Below are 21540 nucleotides of genomic sequence, written 5' to 3' on the forward strand. Positions count from 1 at the left end.
CAGGTTATACTTATTTGCCAAGAAGAGGAATATGTACGGTCTGGATCTGGGCTACCTCTTCTCTGAAGTCATTTGTAATACAGAAAGAAACAGACTAAGCAGTAGGAGACCTAAATAGTGAGATACTTCTTAAAATATGTAGTCAGTGAAAAATGTTGCATTTAGCACATTACTTCTCTTTTTCCAACATGCATTGCTTTTTCCAACATTTCCAACATTGATAAATAGAGCTCCAATCCATTGTGGTCTGGATGGTATTTTTCTTAGAGAACTACTAGTATTTCTTTCTACATTGCCTTTTCTTCAAACCTAAAAACAAGGGTCAATAAAAGAGGAGGAAAGAAGTCTAAGTGAAATAGAGTCAGTGGGAATCCCAGCTCATCAGCTTTGTACAGATAATGATTCCCATTTATTTCTCCAACCTCTAGTTTCTCTACCCTATATAAGTAGAAGTAATGGTCAATTAGTGAAAATTAAAACAGTGTTATTTCCCCTTTTCTTCAGGGTTTTTAGACGAGGACTAATATCTTTTTGTGGGTGGAAAATGAGAATCAGTTTCTATATTTCAAAAAAATCCAAACAATAACACATTATGTTACAATCAGCTTTTTACTTTGTGTAGCACTGTGTCTGTTATGGAGCCAGGCTCATACAGCTAGCCACAAATACAGATATTTCAGATGGTATTCCCATGTCAGCTCAGAGGCTCAAGAGAGATCTCTGCATCCTGTTCTTACATTCTTTTAGAAAACAGTTCCTCTCATACAAACTAATGAGCTGTCTGAAATAAGAATATTCAAGTAATAGTAATAAAAAAAGTTTTTATGTTAATGGTAAGGCTCAGACTTCAGTCTTAATACACACATTAGTTAAACCATCTCATAATTTGTACTCCATAGTTAGTGAAATCTATTATTCATGACCCATAGATGAAGACTTAAATTTAAACAGATGAGACAGAAATGACTCCATAGAAGAGGAAAATAAACAGAGAGTTGATCCTGTGAAGGGAGGAGAACCTGGTACTACTCTCTCAGGACTCTGACTAGGAAGAGAACCCTCATTTGGTCATAGGAAAACAAAGGAATGGCCTTGCATAAGAGAATGCTTTGATGCTCTACTGCAGTGGCAGGACCTGGTGGAGCCAGCAGAGGACAAATACATACCCATGAGGAGACCTGCCCGTGCCTCAGGACACTCCTGTCACCAGCACCTGAGCAATCCTGAGGAGAGAGCTGCTCCTATGCATACTTCTTGTAGTTACACCACACCAGACAAAAGGCAGAGGAATTAGCTTAAAAGCTATTAAATTGTAGAGGTTCAGGATGAGAGTTTTTGGGGATGTATATGAGCAACAGGTTTGTGGGGTCTGTCCTTCAGACTGATCTCTCCTGAAGAAAGAAGTAAATCAAGCAGTTCAAGAGTAGCTTTGTCCTTTTAAATTGCCTTTCTTCTCCACCCTTCGTGCTGCCCCCTCTCTTCACTTAAGCACTGTATTTCAGTGTGGGTGCCTCAAATTGGTTGCAATTTACAAGCATGTTATTCTTACAGCCAGATATTGATGGGAACAGCATGGAGCCATGGGGCTCTGTGGACAGCCTGCAGGTAGTTCTCTGGATACTGCAGGTGGATGGATTAATTATTTCTATTTCTAAAGGCTGCTACCCTGAGGCATGACATCCCTTTTAGGCACATAAAACACCAATTAACAGTGCCAAACATGTCCAGACAACAGTCTGCTCTGAGACAGTCATGCACATCTTCAGGCTGGATCTTTTAAACCATTCACATTCACCACTGTAGTTGCTATGGGCTCTGGGCTCAGCTGCAGTAAACACCAACAAAGTGAAGCCACAGATCAGAAGAGGCATTTTCTGTGCTTTAGGTCAGATGTCAGGTAACCCCAGGGCACTCTGAGCATACCCAAGGCTTTCATCTGGCTTGCTGGGGAATAGAAAAGGTTTTCAGGAGCACAAAAATTACTATTAGCACCGGTATTAGCAGTTGCTACTAAGTGTTAAAGTTTATTGATCCTTTTATTCACAGGATAGCTATCTGTGGTACCAGGACACTTATTCCAGCAGCTAAGGATGAACAGAGGAAGGCTTTGAACATGGACTAGGGCCCAAAACAATCATCAGATGGAAATAACAAGCTAGACAACGCCAAGATAGCATTCCAGATTCTGCAAAGTCTGGAGCAGTCTGAAATACAGTGAATGCTTCTGACTTTTGTCTTGTACTCAGAACACATTTTTAGTGTTTGCACTATTCATGAGATTAATTATTAACAGAAGATGTGTCAAGGAATATTTGACAGAAAACAGATGCTCACATGACAGCAAGCCCAATTTGTATATTGGAAGTTCCTCAACTAGCATTTTTAAAGTTTCTTTTGAAATTTAAAAAGGGATTAAAACTGGTCTTTGGCTGTAAGTGAAAATACAGTATTTCAGCCTGTAGTCTCTTTTTTCCCATCAAAATAAGGAAATCGAGAACTGGAAAACATTTTCTGTTACATAAATTTCCTTCCATTAGAAGTATAGAGCAAAAGCAATAGAGACTTCAAAACCACTCAAACCTAAAAATGCTGAAAACATTTGGAAAAAAAGAGAAAGTCCCAGAAGCATTAGAAAGCATGGTAGTTCATTCCTCCCCTCCCCAAACCTCAGGCCCCATTACAATCTCAGAAATTCTCGTTAGGCCTCAATGTCGATGAACAGCCCATTTACTGCCCCAAGCTATGGGCAGGACAGAAAATTACTCTTAAAAGTCAATGCTCCTGTGAACCTATAAACAGTAGTCCTGAGTGAGACCCTTTGAGCTCTCCCAGACTGCAGTGGGCTGTGACCAGCAACCTCCCTCTGAGTGGGACACCTCTCAGAGCCAGAGAACTCCCAAGTTTGCTACACTTGGAGGACCACCACCAAACAACGACCATGAACCCTGGGCTGATGCCCCCACTCCTTGAGGCTCCACTGTTTGGCTGTTGAGAAGATGCAAAGTCATCCAATGTGAGTACTTCACTGAACTCGAGGGGAAATTTTCACACGTGTATTCCTTGTACATACTCCATAGGTCTGTGTGTGTGCGAGTGGGAATATGCTACAGCAAATGCACTATGAGTGTTGCTCTCCTAGATTCTTAAATGCTTTAGATCAGTAAGTTAGGCCTACAAGTGAGTTACAGTTGTACTTGTAGTGAATTCTATAGAATCTTCTGTTAAGTTGTTTAAATTAGGCTATTGTTTAAGTGCAGTTAAAATCTTTAGGCCTAAGCTGTTGTTAAAGTCCAGGGCTAAGTTTTGCACGGGGGTCCACTCTGAACCTTATGACTCTATGGGAGGATCTCCCTTATTCTTTTTTATCCTTATTCTTTCCTTCCCCAGACTCCACACAGATAGTTTTCGGCTGGTCTTAGTTTCAGAGTAATTGATTTTAGATTTCAGTCCAGTTTTTCCTCTGTGTGCTTTAACCATCCAGTAAGTAGGAGAGTGAACTTTGCCAATGAACTTTGTCATTCTTTCACTTTTTTATTAAACCTGCTTTTGCCAACATCTTTGCTGGTGATTCTTTGAGTGACCTAAAACACTCGTTCACAAAGAAAGGCACCTTTACAAAGCAATAAGCTTCTATTATCTCCTTTAGAATTGCACACTTTTTTTGGCCAGAGACCATATCACAAAAACGCTGACCTATGACACGTGTAGGAAAAACACCTCTGTTCTGTTGGGCCGTTCAAAAGCTCCCAATGGTCCAAGGCATGGAGTGGCTAAAGCAAACTATGGAAAAAAGTGAGCTCTTCTAGAGTGATCACCAGGTCACCACGACTTCCAAGAAGTATTACGCAAAAAATGAGAGCCCAGGATCCAAATAAGTGTGAAGAGGTAGCCCCTCATACAGTGTCTCATTGCACTGGTAATATTTCTTGTCGAAAGATTTAAATTCTTCAAGTTTGCCTAGAACCTCAAGAATACCAGAGAAATGCTAAGGACTCATCCTCCTTAACAGAAAGAAACATTTTATTCAAAAATATCCTTGAGCAGATGAAAACTGGTATGTTCTCAGGGAAAACATAGAACTTGGCATGTTCTCACTCCTTTTCTAGGCAATCATTCAAAGACAGCATGTTTTCTTCTTGTGTTTTTTTTTTCTTCAGAAATATTTTGTGTTTGTCGCAAAGTTCATCTGGATACCCACAGAGCTTACAGATGTTTGGAATCATAGTATGATAGAATCATGGTATCATTAAGGTTAGAAAATTCCTCTAAGATCTCAAGTCCAGCAGTTAACTCAGCATTGCCATATCCACCACTAAACTATGTCTCTATGCACCACATCCACATATCCATAAATGCCTCCGAGGACAGTGATTCCACCACTTCCCTGAGAAGCCTGTTCCGATGCCTGACCACTCCTCACTGCATAAATTTTTCCTGGTATCTAATCTAAACCTCTCCTGGTGCAACCTGAGGCCATCTTCTCTCCTGTCAGAAGTGCATTTAAAGAACGTGTTGCCTCCCCTACTAGTCCCACAAACCACATGTAAAAGATTGAAATCTCGGCACCTTACTGCCAAGCAGGGAGATCTCCTACATACATGCTTAGCTGGAAGGCTGAGCTAAAGCTCTATATGCTGTTCCATCCAAAGCTTGTGTGTGGGGGTGTGGTAGTTTAGTCTAGGCCTTCCTTGGTGACCAGTTTTTAGCCAAGGAAGGGCCCAGATTTACCCAGTGTTCCCTACAATTTTTACGTAAACCAGACTATAAGAAGAAAGGAGGAAAGGCCTTCGCTCTCTTTCTTTCCAGCAGCTTGGAGGTGCAGGTTCCCTGCTGTTGAGTCTGCCGTGTTGGGACCGAGGCCTGGTAAGGCCTTGCCGACCTTGGGAGGCGGAGGTTGCCGGCGATCGTTCCAGAGCGACTCTTGGCTGTCCCAAGGAGAGTAGTGAGATATTTCCTTGCTAACTCTTTTAATTGCTAGATATTGGGCTACTAATCAGGATATATATATATATATATTTTATTTTGGTTTTGTTCCTTTTTCCCTTCCCTTTCCCTTGCGAAATTGTATATATATTTCAATTGTATATAACTGTAACATAAGTGTAAATATATTTATATATATATTGATATAGCTGTCTCTCTCGTTTCGGTTTTTCTTGGTTATTTTTCTCCCTCTTCTCCCTGAGGTTTTGGGGGAGGAGGGACTTCTTGTATTAAGGTTCGGAGGGAGTCAGCTTCAAACCATATCGGGGTGGGAAAGGTGTTGAAGTCACACACCATCATCCAAGGGGAATCCTAAGCAGAAGCCTGATCTTACATAACATCTAAGGAATATTGAAGAGCAAGGCTAACATTCCAGTGCTCTTACGGAAATATTCTAGACAGCAGATGAAATCAAGACAACCCAGCACAGAAATGATAGATAAGGGGACTTTACTTAGCATGTGCTGTTGCAGCAAACATTAAATCCTGGCATCGTGATTTTGCAGAACTCCTCATCTACAGGCACATTTCTGAAACCTTCACTTTGATCACTTTTGTGTTAGGGTAAGGAAGTGTTGTGATGAGAGGAGCTTGCCACTACCAGACATCCCTGTCTGACATGCAGCCAAGAGGGTTTTAAATGAAGTCCTTCCATGAGGCCAGAAAAGAAAAGTCTGGTGATGAACGGGATTATCTGGGTCTTGGAACAGGCACAAAGCAGAACTAAATCATTGTTTTAAAGTATTATTCAGTTTCCTGATATCCCACTAAACAGCAGAATCTCACAATATTCCTGTCTCTTTGAAAACAGGAACACAACTGGCTGCCTACAGAAGCACATAAAAATCTGAGCGAGCTACATCACTCTCTGCACCCAGTCACTTCACTGCATTCTTCAAAACAAATGGAGGATATGAGTAAACTGCTGATGGAGATAGACCAGGCCTTCAACCATGACATTAGGTAGTAAATGGTTCTGGAATTACAACAGTGCATGTACGTTGATTATCTCAAAACAGATCATCTAGGCCAGTTCATGCTAAATAAACCACTAATGGTCCTGGCACTGCACATTGGAGTAAAGCCAGCTTTACTCCACATTTACTCAGGACTGCAAAACTCTCCCAGTTCAGAACAATTTTTTCTTTTCCCAGTATTTCCTCTGCACAGAAATGAATGCCTAGGGACCAAGGGCACTATTAATCCACTATACATACCATTCCTCTCTGCTTTTTCTTCTGTGAAAGAAGATAGGAAGCTATGAGTCCAGAAAGTTCCACAGAGTGTTGTGGCCTCCAGAGTTCCAGGTTATACATACCTGTATTTTTGTTGCCCAATCCTTCCACTGTGGTGAAGTTTTCTCAGAAAGCCCAGCTCTGGCTGTTTTCAAGGGACAAAATGACTCAGGGAAGCAGCAGAAATCAGCAGAATCTTTGCAGTCAGCAGAAATATGACCCCAAACGAAAACTGTTCAGAAGCAGTTCAAGCAGCCAAAAAATGAAAAGGACAAAAAGAATGGAAATAATAATAAAAAAAAGAGCAGAGCATTTCTGGAGTTGAGATTTGTCAATGAGAAGAGAAACTGCCAGGTGCGGGGGAAGGCTGTTACAGTTCTGCACACCAGAACTAACCTAACTCTAGTTTTGCAACTAATCAACACACAAGAGATGGGGAATAACCCTGACAAGGTTAAAATGCAAGAGCTGAGTGCTAAAGTAGACAGACCAAACTGTCAGAAAATCACGTTATTTAAGGTATCAGAAAAGAACTACCCCAAAATGTGGTAAGCAAAATCACTCATAGTCTCTGCAGAACACTAGCAGCCTCTTAGGTTTACATGCTGATTTAAACCAATGGGGACAACTCCACTCAGTGGAGAAAAGGCACGGGGACTTTAGGATGCAACTGCCTACTTCTGGTTTGCATTTCAGTAGGCCCCCAAAGCCTGAAGGCCACATAGGTTAGCAGGAAAAAATGCTCTGTCCAAATATGCTGACTTCTCGAAGGAACAAAGCCAAACGGCAGCAGGGAGAAAGAGGAGTACATAGGAGAAATACATCACTACTACACATAATGGCAAGCTGTGGGTAGGATAAATTAAACTTTTTCTGAAGGTAGCACTCCAAAGGCGTATTTTAAATATCAAAACTGAGGAAGAGCTGGAATCCTTCTGTTCAGGATAGGGAGTTGAATATCTTACCCTTTGTAACCCAGCTGATTTAAAGAGAGAAACAAAGAGGCAAGTATCTACTTTAAAATACATGGTTTTTTGACCATTGCTGCTCCTGTGCAGCATTCCCATGCCAACAAATATGGGATTGGGTGAACAGTCCAATCAAGCTTTGCAAAGCATAACGATAAAAGCTATTATATTGTTGGTGCAATGTTTAAAGAAAACCCACAATCTGCTGTTATGTTTAGGGTGAAAAAAAGGCTTAAAAATATGTATTTGATTTGGGGGTCTTCTTGGTGTTATATCCAATACATTTGGATCTTTTAATAGTCTGAATTCTGTGGTTCAGGAGATTCAGCTTCAAGTTGCAGCTCTGCTGCAGTTGTCTTTGTGTGACCTTGAGAAAACCCACTTAACCTCTTTCCTTTCCTTCATCTGTGAAACAGAAACAAGACTTCTGCCCTCCTTCATTAGGGCAACAGTGAGCAAAAATATTCCAATTATCTCTGTAGACAACTGCAGTCATGCTGAGAAACTGAAATAGAAAGGGAAAAAAACAGCAGTTACATAAGCTTACCATAGTAGGATGAAATTACATATATATATTTAATATATATACATGTATATATATACACACATAAATATATACACATATATATGTATATATATACATATATATAACATAAATGTATGTATATACACACATATATATACGTATATATGTGTGAATATATAAATACATATATGTATGTAAGTATGTATACAGACTAAGTGATGCACATATTTCCAATGCAGGGGTTTTTTTGGGGGTGGCAGTTGTTTGGGGGTTTTGTTGTTTCTTTTTCTTTTTCTTTTTTTGGGGATAGGATTGTGAATGACTATGAAAAATGTACCTTGCAAATTATATTTTCAATGCAGTTCTATCAGCAACTGACGTACAATATCATAATCCCAGTACAAGTTTCACCTTCTAGTATTTTTTCATGGGCATTTTATTCAACAATTTTATTCAAAAACCATACGTTATTGCTTCATGTCAGAGGCCCTGTAAAAAAACACCTAAAGAAGTTTGTAATTCAAGATATTTGCAAGATAGTTGCTAAAGGTTAAAATACAAGCATACACATTTATGATCTGAGTCACTGAATATAGCCCAGCACATAGTAAAAAAGATTCACTAGGGGAAAACAAGAAGTAGTTTATCATGGGAAAAAAAGGAGAATTATCTTCTTCAGAGATAACAATTTAGAGGTGCAGGAAAAGCACATGTACCTCAATATTGCAGAAGATATGGGAATTTTCAAGCAGGAAAGCCATCAGTTTTCCTAGTTTACTCATGGAAGCAGGAACTGCATTAAAAAAAAAAAAGAAGAAAGAAAGAAAAAGATAAGAAATAGAGATTAGATCCCTCACTCTCTTTTTTGTTATTATTTCTCTGCCATTTGCAAGGGCCCTGTCACAACCTACAATCCTAAACAAGCACAACAATGACATCCAAATTCATGGCACATGGATGGTCTCTTACTCCCATAGGCTCACCATGCATCCTAATACAACCCGCCTATTTTCGAAGACAAACTTCCTGAAGTAATTTCTGACTCAGTTCTTGGCATACTCCTGCTGTTGGCATCTGAAAAGACATGTATTTTTGATTGTGTAGGCCACCTAAGGATTGCTGTTTATGTTTGCAAAATACTCTGCAGAATTAAGGGCATTTGAATAATACAGGGATTTTCCCTGTGATGTTGTTTTTGTTTTACATGATAAGGTGCTGAATGATGGAAAAATCCATCAACTTTTTCATTAATAAAAGACTGAATAACTCACTATGAACCACTAACATCCTTCCTTGATTTATCTCTCTTTGTGGAAGGACAACAGGGTGCTCACAGGCCTTGGGGAAGTATATGATTTCCGACTGGTTGTTACTGATAGTTTACTTCTGAGACACCTGCAGTCGCAGTTAACACTAACTGCAAAACAGACATAAGCATCTGGACCTTCCAATCAGCTGACTAAAACCTGAATATATACTTCAGCAGCGTGTCATCCAGTTTGCATTCAAACTGTGACGGGAACCAGCACGTGTCGATGGCTGTGCACTTGCTGTTTATCTTACTCCATCTGCTGGGACACGCAGTTCTTTGCAGAACATAGCAGAGGGCACAAAATTCAGATGCACTTGTGACACCTGTGTATACTCCACTACTTATGAAGTGAAACCAAATAAGACCAACAAGAACTTACGTAGTTCTTATGAAACTGTTAATCAGAAATCAGTGCTGCAGCTGCTGCATGCCTCTAAAACGCAAACGGGAACCAAGCCAAGCAGAGGGAAACTGAGCTGAAAGACTACAAGAATATTAGGTGAATGGCTGTTAAAATGAAAAGAAAAAGGTAAAGACCAATGCTTTGTAAACAGCCAGAAACAGATGATAAGCATTCACCTCCAATTCCTACTTGGAAAGTGAGTCGAAGGAGGATGGCATGCATATAGAACAAAACCAGTCACTAGGAAAATGAAAAATCTTTTTCTACCACTTGCCACATGCTCAGTATTTGACAATGGCAATCGTGTTCCCAGTTCAGATTGTGCTTCATGTTGTGAACGACGAATTGGTACAGAGAGAGCTTGCCTGTGCTCCTCTTTCTCCTGTCCTGCTGCCCTTTACCAAATAATGGCAGAAGACAGCCACTGCAGAAACTAATAAAGAACAGTTTCAGAATCAGTGTCTTTCCACCAGCTTGCACAAGATGCCCAGAGTGGTACATGTAATATAAAACAGATTCTGTCATGAAAGGCTTTCAAAATAAACTGTCAAAAATGGTGAGAGAAAGAAAAAGTCACTGTTTCTGTTTAGGAGACAAAAAGCTGGTCCTGAAGTCCTGTCTTCTGAACGCCAGAGTCTGTGCATTCTGCATCAATACTCCTCACCAGTCCTTCTGAAAAGCTGCCAGAAAAAGAGTATTATGAGTCATATCTGATACTAATGCTAGAAATAAGGAACGCTAATTTTTTTATGCTCACAGACCTGCTGTGCAACCACATAGAAAGCAAATGCCTAGCACTATCATTGTGTCTCCTCCTTCTAAATTGATATCAAAACTGCCATCAAGTACTGATGTTGTCCGGGCTGTTTTCCCTTTTGCTACAGCAAATGCAGAAGCCGGTCCAGTACTCTTTACTGTGTTCCCAAAATGGCACAAGTGTTCTCAAACCTAGCATTATCACTTTTTTTATACATAGTTTTCATATTCTGCTTTCTCATCATTGCTGCAGGAAATTCTCCACCGGGATCTGAAAAACCTGATATTGCATGAAAATAGAACATAGGTACACGTGTGCACGCATATGCAAACCAGAAGAACAGAGTTTGGGTGGTGTACTCAGCTGGTGAATATAAACAGAAAACCACAGTCAAACAAGTAGCTTTATAAATCTATTGAACTGATGTTCTCCTAAGGACTCCAAAAGAGTCCTCAGGATCCAAAGGGACTATGATACTTCAGTGATTTTAGACAGATTATGTAAATTACAGAGGTCAGTGTAAATTTACCTCAAAACAGCTAACATACAAATTTACCCACACTTAGGGAAATATTCCACAAAATTTCACATACAGGGCTTAAATGTCATCATGTCCCACTTTGAAACCTGTATTCCTCTCTGCTCAGAAAGCAGCCGGGCCAGCTGGTCAAGGGTTACCTATTGAACCCCAGGTTTATTACATGCTTTACGTGCATTTTCCTTATCTCAAGGTTGGAGGAGATCAGGGAAGGTTCAGTTTGTTTGTACTTCTCAGCATCACTAACTTCTCCTCAGGACATCACAGAAATGAGAAACCTGGAAGAGAGAATGGAAAATACTGTAAACACAGCAATACAAGTTTTCAGGCAACATCTGCCATCTCAGTTTGGTGCCATAAACCAGGCATCGTATGTGCTGGTTAGTGCAGCTGTCAAACAATCGCTTTTCTTCAAATTGCCTGCTTACTGCGATTCCTTGCAAAACTTGGAGCATTTGCCACTGCTACAAAAAAAAAAAAAAAAAGAATAACTCATTAAAACAGGGTGCTGGTACAGCCCATGTCTGGGCATCTGTCATTACAGCATTTGATGGCAGGGATAAGGCTCCTCTGCTCTCATGAGGATGAGGATGTGGGGCCTTCTCAGACAGCCCTGGGATGTGTTACCAACCTGAACCATCAGCTACCCAAGCCAGAAGCTTGAGAACAAATGGGGACACAGCTGGTTGGAATGTCTTACATGCCTCAAAAAGTGTCCTGAAAATTAAAGTGCGTTTACTCTTCACCACTGCGACAGAGATCAGGAAAAAGTACATCTGCCCTCAGCCTACTCTAGAGAAAGACCACATCTGGGAAATGCAGTATAAGTTTTCTTTCATAAGCTTCCTACTCCAGGAGTCAGAGATGAGCTTGGAAACCAGGTATACTTAATACACTACATTGAGCAGACTGCAAGAAGTGCCAAGTCCCATAGTTACATGAATTCTTCCACAACCGAATCAACTCATTCCATACTATGGGGTGGTTACTTTTAGCAGGAGCACGGCTGCAGTTACAGAAATTCATCATGGCATAGATCAGGCCTGATAGGCATCGTGCCTGATAGACAGTGGTGCAGCGTACACAACTGTCACAGCAGCAACCTGCAAAACCCCTCTGATGACTTGTCCCCCAAGCCACAGATGGAATGGCTGGACAAGGCACAGCAGAACACCAGCCCTTATTGTTAATGAACAATGCATTCTGCAGCAGTTTTGAGACTCCAGTCTAGGTATAGGTGAATTAGAGACAGGAGATTAAAGAAAAAAATAATTAAAAGAAAAAATAGTATTTAAAAAAGAAAACAAACCACAAACAAACAAACAAAAAAGCTCTGGTACTTAGAATATATTCAAACACTGGAGCAGCCTGCCCAGACAGGTTGTGAAATCTTCATCTTGAAGATCCTCAAGACTGAGCTGGACATATGTCTGTGCAACTTGCTCTAGTTGACCCTTATTTTAGCAGAAAGGCTGGATTAGGCAGTCTATATCTGGCCTTCCATCCTCAACCCTTCTGTGATTCTATGAAAAAAACATGTTTTACTGTCACAAGACAAGGTGGTGAGGATATGGTACAACAGTATTATACAGATTTCGGGCAACCCTGAAATCACTATGCAGGTGTTAATTTACACAAGGGGAATATACAGGTCTCAAGATCAAGAAGACACAAGGGACAGCTTTAAAGCTGCTTAGAGGTTCTCCCCCACGTCCCAGACTCTAGGCAGTGATTCCGTGCCACAAAATTCTCCACTCTATACACTGTCTATAAATATTGAATTTAAGCCTAGGTTAAAAGTGTTTTGAGATAAGATTTTGTGCTATCACAAAGGCTGCTTTCAGATCATTCTGGCAGACTGAGAAAAGATCCTCAACTTAGAAACCGGAATAGCAACAAAGCATACATAATTTCCTACTGAAAGGTCATCTAGGACATTCTAGCTGTACTGTCTGACTGATCCATTTAGCATTAGTACCTGTAATCTGTGTGCTCTTACTGCAGCACTAAAAGGATTTCCCTGGCTTACTTTCCTGTAATTCTATGCCCAGAGGCAATTCGATTCCTGCCTGGTGCTGCACAAGATGACTCACTCTTCTCTTTTAAGAATTCCATTACCAACAAGCAATGACTCATCACGACCAGATTAGCAATGCCAAGGTTTTGTGACTGGTCATTTCTCATGCAACCTGAAATTCTGCACTGCTCACAATGCCTGGGGCCTTGGAAAAGAGTACTTGCATCTGCTGAACCAGTGGTTTTCACTTCAAAGTAAGCAAGCACTTCTATGTGCTAACCCAGTTCCTCAAAAAGACACTTGAACACACAGTTTCTCGGGACAGGCATAAACATTTGGCAGACAGCTGCGCACAACTCTTCGGAGATAGCAAAATTAATTTTGGCAAAATTAAAATTCTTAAAACAGCCTGCTTCTTCACTTGGTCTAGCTGAAAAGCAGTGGGAAGGCAATTCCTTTCTTCAGTGTGTCTTTCTGGTAAATTTGGTACACAGATAATCCTGGAAAGAAAAATATTTGTTACATTGGAAGGTGTTCCACTGGTGACGTTTCAATCTTGCCTTTCAGGATCAAAGTGATCAGCTTCACTGCCCTCAACTTAATAGTAAAACATTTCATTCCACATTGCTGCCACAAATGTAGTATAAACAGTTTGGACATAACTTCAAGGGAAACAAGTAAGATAACCAGAAGTCAGTCCCAAGGCAAGGACATGGGACTGCAGTCCCAGACTGCAGAACTGGGACCATGCATGAGAACAGATGGGGTACTGTGCATCCACAGCAGCAGGAGGATGAGGGATGGCACAGACCTTGTCAGATCTCCCACCTGACAGACATGGTCTGAAGGAAGAAAGCATAAAGCTCTCACTGTGCATCACTTCCTTCATCTACTGCTCGTCCTCAGCAGCTCGAAGTCAGCAAAGCTGAGCCCTGCCCACACCATTTACACATATGTGAAGAAAACCTTTGCTCTTTGTCTATCACAGCACTTGACTCTATTCAGCTCTAAATCTTTATTGTGTGCCACAGAAACAAATCTGCAGAGAAGGCAGCCTTCAGAAGCTAAAGAGAGGCCATTTGGAGATCTGCATGTGACTTTCATGTTCTTTACCCCAGAGCAGGTCTGAAAGGCAGACTTCACAAAAGCAGACTCAGGATTTGACTGGTTGCTGACACAGAGCACTGAAATGATTCATGCCAAGTGACCTCTAGCGTTGTTAGCAGCAGAGCACAAAGGCACACAAAGCTTGGAAATAAATGTTTGGGGGTTTTAATCCCAGAAGTAACATGGTTATGGACTACTGGATGGTATTTAACATGTTTTTGTTGTTGTTGTTGTTTTCAATTATCTCAAGTTCTGCAGAAATTATAATCAAAGGCAGCCAGATAATTCTGGAACAGGCTCGCATGCATTAGGATATTAAATGTGACTTTCCTAATGCCCTCTGGATCCAAGACTGAAGTCCTAGGACTTTAACAGTTTCTCAGTATTGAGGACTCCTGGAATAATACTGCTAGCAACACTGAATAGCTAAACATGTTAGATTGACATAAAAAGTTCCTCCACTCTTTTTAAAGAGACATAGATTAAAGAATAATGAAAATAACACAGTTTTCCCAACAAATACAAAATGAGATTTTAGTTCCAGTTTAATTTCTAAATGGAGGGCTTAGGCAAGACCAAAGAGAAAAAGAAAGCAAACCTTTTCAGCTTTCCCTTTCCTTAAATGTGAAAGGGTCCTATGATACAAGTACTTGTCATATCTCTTTGGTACTGATAAATTGCACTTGTAGACTGTTTGACCTGCTGTACAAAATTGCTTGCTTATTATATTAAAATGATGGGAAAACCAAATTAAAATCTCTCTCCAATTTCATCTCTTTGCTGAAGAGCTTCCTGCCATTATGGAAATTTGTCTTCCCAACAGATCAAGCAAGGTTTTTAGGGTCATTTGTCTGCTTTACTGATCGTGATGGACCAGAGAATAACCCATATATGAACTCACAGCACAATTTGTTTTCTACTCCAAAGGAAAGAGAGCAGTGATTAGAGACCAAAACACTAGGAATGGTTGCACACAAAATCCAGTTTGGTCAGTGACAGAAGTTGATAGCCAAGTATAAAATAGCAATTTCTGAACAGCCAAAATTATAATTGATCTATCTTCCTTCTCAGTTAAAAAACAAAAAACAAACAAACCACACAAAAGCCCCCAAAAACAACAAAAAAACAACCAAACAAAAAAAACCCCAACCAGACACCAAAAACACAACAATACAAAACCAAACCAAACCTCCCCAAAAAACAACTCCAACATATCATTTGGGGATTAGAGTCCTTTCTTATTAATCAAAGCTACTTAAATTATGGTCCATATGCATTATGGTCCATATTGCACTACATCAGCTACAACAACCTAGAAGGGACCTTAAACTGTTTATGTCAGGCATAAGGAGCACACATCAATACTGCTTGTTTGGCTACTGCTATCTTTCACTCCACACAGGTAGTACATCTCTTTCATACTCTGAGGCCCTATCATCATGAAGAACAATGCTTACCCAGTACAAATAGGACACTGAAAACCAAACTGAAACTAGAAAAAATATATCTGGTTTTGCACATGTTAAAATATATGTCATTAAGTCCTCCATATTAGAATTAAATTGGTTGCAATTTTAAAGTTAAAGCCAAAAAACGGCATCTTTCCATTTTCTCAGCCATTGCTGATAAGATTCTCACTGTTTCAGCTAGCAAAAGATTTAATTTTTGAACCACAATCCCACAGGATGAAGGAAATATATCCTATCCTCAAAACCTTATGATATGGTGTTACAAACAAGCTATGAATGGTAGTAGTCAAATAATGCAGAAGAAAACACAAATTTCCATGACAAATGGCTTACAAAACACTTGCAGCTTATTCCAGATAGCAAGATTTGTGTGCAGGGTGAATGTTCAAGTAGAGCTGTTTAAATGAAAATTGAGAAAGATTTTTAGACACTGTCAAGGTATTCTTTCTCCACCCCAGAGCAAAACCAGACAGGATAAAGCTGATGGCTAAACTGAAAATCTGCCTATGGAGGGTAGTGCTGTCGGTGAAATGGAGGCCAATATAACCTTTCAATATTTAATAAATAGACATATACCTTCACAGGCATTGAGGAGTGTGTCAATACTCAATAAATGCACTACAAAGAAATCAGACCCATTCCAGGAAGATAAATATGATTCCATGATGCACAGAGATATGGCATAATCAGAGCATGGGATTGAGGATGTGACAGTCACAGTAGAGTCAAGCATTTGGAATTTTTCCTCAAAAAGTCTCCAAAATACTCCCGCAATACACTGACCATTATCTGCCTCTCATTTTCTCCTGCGATACCCAATACAGAGGGAGAGTAGCCTGTCAAAAAGTTAAAAGAGGGAGCTGCATTCCACAACTGAATTACAGATCCTACTACCTTGGTGTAGCCTACATGACAGGCATCATGCAGCAACCAGGACAGAGTGTGTCACTACCTGGGTTTTAGACACTTGACAACTTGAGATTTTTGATTGCATAAGTCTCATTTCGCATTAACATGTAAATCCTGAAAGAATTGAACTTCTATAAATTTATCAGCTCAGCAGGAGAAGCAACTGTGTTAAAAATAGCTTGGGAGAGCTGGCTCTAGGCTCCACCCAGGCTGTCAGAGCTTTCAGAAAGCAAACCTGGACGTCAACATATGAAGTCTTCAGTGACAGCACATTGGATTAAAATCATGTACCTAATGTCATTAAGGTCAAGTCACAGTTTGATAGGTAATTGAAAAGATCTGTTGGTGAATCTAGTAGTGCTTTTAAGGCCCTTGAGTACCCTTAAGCTATTTGTACTGTCAAACCTGGTGCATGTACACCTGTCACAGCAAAATTGCTCCCTCTTTTCTTGCTTATTCCTAAACTAAAGTGGGTTGGAAAGGTTAATAATCACACACAACCTCATGCATTACAAACCACTGTTCACCTCTGAAACACCCACTCATGCCTCACTAAAGTCAGTGAAAACCTTTTTGTATAGGCTTGAGATAATTCACTCATTAATTTTCAGTGTATAACAAGTGTCAACCATTAGCTGATTGAAGATATACTCTTAATTCATGATTGTACACAATGCAAAAGGTTACAACAGGAGTTTGAGCTTGTTTCTGCCAGGCAATAGGGTGCATTGTCTTGTTATCTAGACCGTAAGAGCTCCACCATGACCTTCCTTGTGAAAAACAGAACTTGTTTTCAGATATCATGAGTGTTGCTCCCCAGCAGATCTTATTCCATTTCAACAAACTGAACTGGGTACTACATGTTTTCCTTATCTGGTTTCATAGTTCTTTTGAATTTAAGAGAACATGATAACATAACTGTAGAACTACAAATCTCTCGTGCCTTTCAAATTGTCAGTCTTAGAGATGAAGACTTTTCCTTCAGTAGTAGCTGGTTGCTAATAAACATCTCTATTATATGGGGAGATTTTTTGTTTGGTTTTCTTTGGGGAGGGGAGTTGTTTTCTTTGGTTTTGGTTTTGTGTTTTTTATGGTTTTTTTTCATTGTTTGTTTGGTTTTTTGTTGTTGTTGGTTTTGTTTAGTTTCTTAATTGACATTATTCTTTCTGACTTTGTTTCTTTTCCTTTTACAGGTCCTCTGGGTTTTCTTTTGAGTCTCCTGTCTTGTTTCCTTTTCTAATTATGCTTTGGAAAAAAGCTCTATGGAATCTAGAGATTATTAATTATGATTTATTCCCTTTTGTCATGGGTTACCACAGAGCTTTCTGTAATTCAAATGGCCCTCACTCCAGGTCATTTGCACAATAAGGAATCATATTTCATTTAAGCCTTAGAAGCTGGCATGTCAATTTTCATTAAAATACATTTATATTTATAGCTCCAATTTCAGAAATACTGTATTCTTATAATCAATGGTTGTGCCATATTAATGAATTTCATCAATTTGATAGTGGAACAGGAAGATGAATAGCCAAAGTAAGGATATAATTTAATTACTTGTCATAGTGTCAGCCTGGATTGATTAGGGTGATTGATTTAAGCGTTTTCAGGCAAACCAGCTCAAATTCCAAAGTGAAATTTACTCTTCAGTCTTTGGTCATTTGTTCAAAATGGCCAAAAATAGCTGATAATCTGTTCAGGTTCTCTAAAGGACAGTTTGTCTCCAATAAAGGGTGGCAATTAAAACCAGCTGAAAATACCAATATTTTTACAGTTTGCTGATAAAATTATGGACTCTTACCAAGTCATGGATTTAGATATATTATAGAAAACTGTCAGCAAGACAATGCAGTTTGAAAACATTTAAAACATTATGTCAATGCAACAGTGAACAACTTGCCTCAAATTACTTCAGACACAGAACATACTGGAAATACAACTTATCTCTGGCTCTTTAAGTTGTAAAACCTAAAGAGCCAGGGAAGACCGGCATAGCTGAATGCTAAAGCATATACAATTCATTATACGAGCTGGCCCATGGTCTTAAAAGGTTATCAGCAGTGATAACCTTAAAAGGTTATCTCCTCTGCAGATTTGTGAGACCCCCTTTCCATTTTACATTACTATAATACAGAATGAGCCAGGCACAATTACTGAGGGTCTATGTGCTGCAGGCAGGCTCACAAAACTCAGAAAACAATAACATAGGCAGTGCAGACACTCTCACCAAAAAAGATATTAATCCCCAGGAGACGACAGTTATATATCTCTTCTCCTAGTTGGATGTGGATATTTCACATGGAACAGGGACCTGGGCAGCAATTCTGCCCCTGGCTCCCACTGGAAGAAAAAACTGCTGACTTCGTTTCAGCACCTCTCATTCTTTCAGTCAGATTTACCCAACCCTTCCGAGAAATACGGCCTACTCTCCTTAATACTTTGGGACACCACATTGAAGACAACACATTTGCACACTGCTAATGAAATCAGATTTTGTTTCACACCAGTCTCGGGACTGTTGGATCTCCTCCAGAGTGTCCTTGCTGCTTGGTTAAAGAAGATTGATCAGTGGATTGCACCAGAATATAAGAAAGATATTAAGCTATTAGAGACATCCAAAGGACAGCCAGGAAGATGGTGAAGGGTCTAGAGTGGAAGCCATATGAGGAGAGGTCAAGGTCACTTGGTTTGTTCATCTTGAAGAAGAGGAAACTGAGGTGAGACTTCATGCCAGTCTACAGTTTCCTCACGAGGGGAAGCAGAGGGACAGGCACTGATCTCTCCTCTCTGGTGACCAGTGGCAGGACCCAAGGGAACAGCATGAAGCTGTGCCAATAGGTTTAGGCTGGATATTAGGAAAAGGTTCTTCATCTAGAGAGTGGTTGGGCACAGGAAAAAATTCCTCATGGCACCAAGCCTGACAGCTTTCAAGAAGCATTTGGAAAACGCTCTCAGTCACTGAGAGCTCTCAGGAGTGGAGTTATTCTTGGGGTGGTCCTGTGCAGGACCAGGAGTTGGACAGAATTGTCCCTGTGGATCCCTTTCTATTCAGGATATACTTTGATTCTATGTCCCTAGCATTTTCAACGTTGCTACCCAACTGGGAAACTCCAAGATGGTGAGAGTAAGATGTGCACAAAGATCTGAAAAGACCTATCATTTTTCAGCTTGGTAAATACTCCTCCTGTCCTTGAAAAAAGGCAATAATTACACAGGAGTTCTAATTCTTACCCTACCTGCAAGCTCCCTTCTCAGCAAAACAGTAGTTCTGTTTGCATCGTTACTTCCACCCAAAGTCAACAAACTGAAGGCTGGGCAGAATTGTCCATGAGAAACAGAAATATTCTTGGTACTTCATGGATTCTGGTTCAAAACTGATAATCACAGCATCAAACCTAAAAACCAGTACATACTTGGTACTTCAAGACTTCAACCGGGACAGCTGAGAACTGCAAAAATGAGGTTTCTCTGCATTGAGGCTGGGCAGAACTCATCAGAAAGGGAAGCTACAGTGCAGGGGATTGTGACTGACCAAACATGTAGTGTGATTGACCATGGATGTTGCAAAGAAAATTGACATCTTCTCTACACGGAAGGGACTCAAGAGCAGCCTTTGCTTTAGATAAACATCTTCATTACCAAGATATAAACTTAACAACTAAGAAAAGAATTTCAAAGAGAGTAATGGATTAAATCTGGCTTCAACCTATGTGTGCCTTCTTGGTGAGACTGAGAACACTCAGCATCATGGTGGTGAGCATATTCTAGAGAAGGGTAATTGGAATCACATCAGTGTTTTGATAGAACTGTGTATTGCAACTACTATATTTTGCTAACTTTAATTAACTTACATTTTATTCTGATTTCAATATATTTTGTATCACTTTCTAAATCAAAGTTCCAATATAATATCACCTTTCTCCAAATAAGCAAATTTGATGTTAAACATTACGCCCTCCACGCATGGACTATCCAGAAAAACTTGGTCATCTTTTATAGTTGCATTTGTGTAACTCATAGTCTGTGTATCCAGAGACCTAAGATTCCAGACATAAAGGGCAGCACAGTGGAAAGAAAAAACCTTTCCTCAAGATGTGTAAAAAGCAGTTCAGACACAAAACAAACAAATGAAAAAAACCCACACACCAAAAAACCCCCCAAAACCACTCTTAGTCATCTGTTTGCTGAGAAACAGACAAAGGACAAGGACAGCTGCAAAATGAAAGAATGTGTGCTTGCATATTTCAGATTTCTGACGTAATTTTCAGTGGAGACTACTGTTCTTTCTTGTTGGGTGAGAAGTGAATTTAAACCTAAGTTTAGCACGAGCTGTTTCTTGAGCCCTAGGGAAAGAATCTACAAAGGAAAAACGGAGAAGAAAAAAGGTTTTACATTTTTCACCAGGGTCAAAATGCTCAGAATTCATTTTAGACATCTATTTTCCATGGCTATGTGGGTAGTGTGCCACACAGTGTGGACATCCCAACAAAAGATTTCATTCTGTTTGCTTGATTCAATCATGCGAACAAAAGGCACCGGAAAAAACTCCACAATTGCAGCACTATGAAGGGCAGAGGGGATGCTTCTACACAAATTGAAAAATAACAGCAGCATCCATAGCTGTTCTGCCAGTAAATATACGGCATGCATTACTTTAAACAGTGAAATTACATAACCTTGAGATCTGGGACTGAAATATGGAAAAGGAAACAACCAAATATTGCTGAGGGCTTTGCAGTAGGAAATTGGAGGAAGGGAATGTTATTTACATAGGTATTAGAGAAATGCAACCAAAAGAGGTGTGGAAGGTAAAATGAAAGCTAAGAGAAGAGTAACACTGAAAGAACAACACAAATATTGACCATTTCCCTGCTGCCAGACAGGGGCCATTTAGACCAGACTTTTCATCCATAAACTCAGAATTAAGTGAAGTAGACTGAAGATCCAGGTTGCTTAAGCTGGGAAACCAGCAATGTGGCTGTCACAGTTCTTTTCTGCCCTGTTTTTTTTTCCACCAGCCTCATCTCAGATAGAGTGCAGGAGTGATCTTCCAGGGAAAAGGCTCTAAAGACAGACTGAATTGTTGCAGAACAGCCACTGGGATTATGGGAGCCAGTTCATGGCTCTCTCACTCTCTCTGAACTGCAGCACCAAGAAAGGGAGTGCTTTGACCCACCTAGATGCTTTTGCTAATGAATTACTGACACAGGGATTGTCCCTCATTCTCCCATTCTTCTTGCAGGCATCACATATACACCAGAAACAGGTGAGGAAGTGCTGAATGGCAACTTGGTAAATGGGCAGACAAAGAGGTCC

The sequence above is a fragment of the Corapipo altera genome, unplaced genomic scaffold (assembly GCF_003945725.1).
Source record: "Corapipo altera isolate COAL_440 unplaced genomic scaffold, ASM394572v1 61305, whole genome shotgun sequence".
Classification (NCBI taxonomy): Eukaryota; Metazoa; Chordata; class Aves; order Passeriformes; family Pipridae; genus Corapipo; species Corapipo altera.